Source organism: Myotis lucifugus, unplaced genomic scaffold (assembly GCF_000147115.1).
Source record: "Myotis lucifugus unplaced genomic scaffold, Myoluc2.0 scaffold_58, whole genome shotgun sequence".
Taxonomy (NCBI): domain Eukaryota; kingdom Metazoa; phylum Chordata; class Mammalia; order Chiroptera; family Vespertilionidae; genus Myotis; species Myotis lucifugus.
Genome location: NW_005871106.1, coordinates 191,557 through 196,251, shown reverse-complemented (window position 1 = coordinate 196,251; position 4,695 = coordinate 191,557).

Here is a 4,695-nt window from a genome sequence, read left to right as displayed (position 1 = left end):
CATTTAGGTAATGTTTTATTTCCTCCTTTTTTCTGCACTCATTAAACACAATTTTTAAATCTATTGTTTTATTATCTCTCTGTTGTATGTGTGTTTTGAAAAATAAAATAACTTTTCACAAATTTGTCATCTTTTCTCAAGGCTCATCCTCATACACCCTTGTTCCAATTATCTATAGGAACATATGCACAGGTGACCCAGAGCACCTCATTTGGATATACCAATACAGATGTCAAAGGGTACTTACTATTAATTAATATGGCCAAGCTTAACCAAAAACTAAGAAGAGAGGAGACACAGGAGATAAACAATGCAAGAAATCACACAGGTTTATTTACCAGAGAGCTGATGGGTTTCAGTCCTTGGCAGGCCACCCGGAGACACTCGCTGACAGAGGAGACACACGAAGGTCGTCAAACACAAATTAAGTTTCACTTCTAAGTAAAGTTTAAAATTCACTCTAATAAAGAAATGAAATTTGATTATACTATCTTATACTCACTAAACTTATTACTGTAACAATCCTCAATCTTTAAAATTATAGAAAATGTACTGCAGCTTACTCACTATATAATATTACCATAATTTAACTTGTCAGGGAAGTCATGCTTTGGTTAAAGCTATTGTAAACCTATTATCCCTTTGACAATTTTCACATTTTAAAGGTTTTTGTTATGCTTTATCATAAGCACAGATCACAGACCCTTAAAATGTTGGAAATTCCTTAGTGATCCTCTAGTTAACCATGAATCCCATAAATTTTATTTCTTCTTACAATATCATTGAAAGATCAACCTACTCCTGCTTGAACTCTTTCACTGATTTGGAACTCAGTATTTTGTTTGAAGTTCTCCTCATTTTGGAAAATATTTCTTAATGAAATAGAAAATTCTGTCATTGTCATTTCTGCTCATTAGTTGATGATATAAGGAAAACATGCCTATTTCCTCTTCCTTGAGAGTCTTAACAAGGTCTAACCTAACTCTTCTCCACTCATATTTTCCTGCTTTGTAATCTCTATTTTGAAGAAAGATTCTGAGTGAAATTTTAACTTGTAATCTCTACTTAAAAAAATACACACCTCAATTCCCTTTTAAAATTATGTTGCTTCCTCTTCGAGAATGCTGTACAAATATAGTTTGTGAATATGAACTGTTGTGTTAGTAAAATTATGAAGTAGAAAGTCATTTGTATTAAGAATATACATAAAATCTGCATTGTACAAGTTCATATCTACTAAGAGGATAACATAAATGCTTGTTAAATAAGGATATTATACACATGTTAAGGACTGACAGTGTATAAAAAAAAAGAAGAAGAAGAAAAAGAAAATCTGTGATACCACATAAAAACCACCCATTTAGGGGATGGGGCCCCAGAGCACAAAAACAAATGGGGATTACAAATCCCCTTCACTGGGGAGGGGAAGACAGCACAGGTGGCTCCCTCTATCCAATGTAGGAGATAAAATTCTCTAAAAAGCTATTCCAGGATGGAGCAGCTTCTAACATGGTTTCCATTAAGGAAATGTCAATGCCCTTTCTCTCTCTCCTCCCCCACCCCCGTTTCTTCTTTTTATTTTTCAGAATAAATAGATGATGGAGGAGAAATAGACCCCTGTTTTTCTTGGTTTCTAAGCAGCACTGGGGAAAAACAACTGCCTATGCAGAGTAAATAATAAAGAGCCTTAGAACTGTTTTGAAATGTAAATTTAAAGGCTCTTTTTAAATTTAAATTTTGTATTGGTTTTGGTGGTTCTTAATGACCTATGTGAATTATCCAAATGGAATGCAAACTACAACACCGTGAGCACACAGGGTTCTCAAATTCTTGATTTGGACCACATTTTTGACAAATGAAGTCCAAGTATTCATTATCCTCTTTAGGCTGGTTTATACTGATTTGATCCTTAAACAAATTAGCATATAATTTTCATAAGCAATGCAATTAAAGTAGATCTCCTCATGCTATAGTTGTGCAATTAAAAAATCCCAAAATTTAAACGCAGAATTTTGCATTTATTTTGTCTATTTTTTTGATGCTTCTAACAACTAATGAGGATATTGAAGTCATCAGTTCAGATTGGTAACTTGTCTAAGGTCACACAGCTAATAAGGGTGGAGTTTGGATTCCAAACAGCTCTAAGGCTGGATTAGAATCTAACCTTGATGTTTTCTAGTCTATAGCTCTATCCATTAAAGAAGAGGTTCTACAGCCTTAGTTGATTTTTCTTAGTGGTTAGAGCACCAGCCCTCGGACTAAAGGGTCACAGGTTCAATTCCAGTCAAGGGCACATACTTCGATTGCAGGATTCATGCTGAACCTGGTCGGGATGCATGCAGAAGGTAACCAATCGATATGTCTCTCTCACATCGATGTTTCTCTCTCTCTGTCTCTCTCCTTCCATTCCACTCTCTCTAAAAATCAATGGAAAAAAATATTCTTGGGTGAGGATTTAAAAAAAAAAGAAGAGATTGTGCATATATATTCAACATTTATCTATTTGTACTCTTTATGTAAATTGGCAAGTAATATATAAATGCATTCTTATTAAAAATTCAGGACATAAATACCTAGAATAAATATCAAAGTTCCTTTTTCCCACACCAATCACAATTCTCTCTGAGAGGAAGTCATTTTTACAGTTTGGTGTGCATTGTTCCCTATGCATTTACATACACATAGTGATATATTGGTTTGGTTAAAAGTGCTTTTCCATAAAAGAGTTCATGAATACATATTGCTCTTTAGTTTTCTTTTCACACTTAATGAAAGATATTAGGCAAATGTCTATGTCAGCCTTAGAGCTCTAATCCATTCTTCTAACTCCTGCATGGATTATACAGATTCAATTGTCTGTAAAAAATAAAAAGGAAAACAAGATTCACATCACCTGACTGAGAGAAAATGAAAAGAGTTTCCCTTTCACTTAGTGTATTTCCAGGGCTTTCTTTTTATTATTGTTTGCTTCCTGACTTGTACTTGTTCCCTGAAATTAAACTGTTTTCTCTAAATGTCTTTCATCTCTTTCTCTTTCCTAAATGAAATATATTTACAATAGTTGCCATTTGCAGCATTTTCTTTTTAGTTTGTTTCTTTTTGGTGTTGTCGATTTCAGAAATATGAAGGGAGAGGAAGAAAGAGATAGAAACATCCATGATGAGAATCATCGATCGGCTGCCTCCTACCCCCCCCCCCCCCCCCCCCCCGGGGATTGATCCAGCAATAAAAAACCCAGGCATGTGCCCTGACTGGGAATTGAACTCTGACCTCCTGGTTCACAGATCAACACTCAACCACTGAGCCACTGGCTAATGAGAGGATTGTCATATTTTTAAAATAGCACTATTATCATGAAAATCCCATGAAACAGGAATGAGATAAGCATTTTAAACTTTGTATTTCAAATCAAAGTTTAACCAATACAACTCTCATTCGGAATGACAGCAATATTAGGTTCAAAGCAACAATTTTTTTCTGCATTTATTACCTGTCTAGTATTTGAGAAAAGTCATGCTATGAACTTGTATTTCCTACATTTCTTATCTTTTGACCAGTTACACTCTAAACCAGTTACAGGGACCTTTCTGTTTTACAGGCTGAAGTTGTGCTCCTGAAAATTCTGTCAGGTGACACTGTGTAAAATGAGTGCCCTGGTGGAAACCTAGAGGCTCAGCTTCCTCTATAGATCTTGTTCACAATGGGAGGCAGGGCCTGTGATCTCTAGCCTGCTGGCAGCCCAGCCGTATAAATCATCCCTTTCACTTTAGTCAACCTCACCTATGGTGAATGAAATCCAGGCCTTTAAATAACACATGGCTGGGCTGTGGTTTCATTGCTCTTACAGACATGATCTAAGCTGTCAGTTTCTAATCTAAGGAAAGACAGGGAAAATGAGGAGAAAACGACGATGAGGCATTTCATTTCTTAGGGGAAGAAGGCAGATAAAATGCTCCAATAAATAACTGAATAAATAAAAGCACTATATTTAGGGGTTGATTTTAGAGTCCTTGCCAATCTGGCCATACCTACAACCTCTGTGGCCCATGGATTTTAGTGTCTTTGCTCTAAACTTCATGATATTCACAGGAGATTGTACTGCCTTTTTCTTTTTAACATTTTACACTCATGAAAGTACATATTGTAAGACAGAATTTTGATCTTAATATCATACTTGAGTGCATCTCTTAATCCATGCTTTGATAAAATATACTATATTTTCAAAAGAGGAACAGATAAGAACAGCAACTACCTACTACCATTATACTAACTTTATACACTTAGTGCCATGCTCTGTACTAATATCAAGTAGTTCAAGAAAATGCTGGCTGGACATATTTTGATAAATAGACATATAAGACAAGAAAAAAAATTATACTACTGGCAAGCAGTAGAAATCAATAATAAAAATGATATTTTTGAGTTGAAATAGTCCTTCTTGAGGAAATAGCTAAGCACTCAGTTAAAGGAAGCTTCTACAGTTCAATCCCACAGAAAGGCAGATTTTAAATATCCAAAAAGAGATAAAGAAAGATGCTTACATTGACAAAGGTTTTGATGTGTACATTTGTGTACATGACGCAATCATGAAGCTATCTGTAAATTCTAAAGACGTTTCAAAAGAATTCTAAATTTTTCTGACATAATTCCTAAAACGTTCAGTTACAGTTTTTCTGAGTATTATATTTTGTTTGC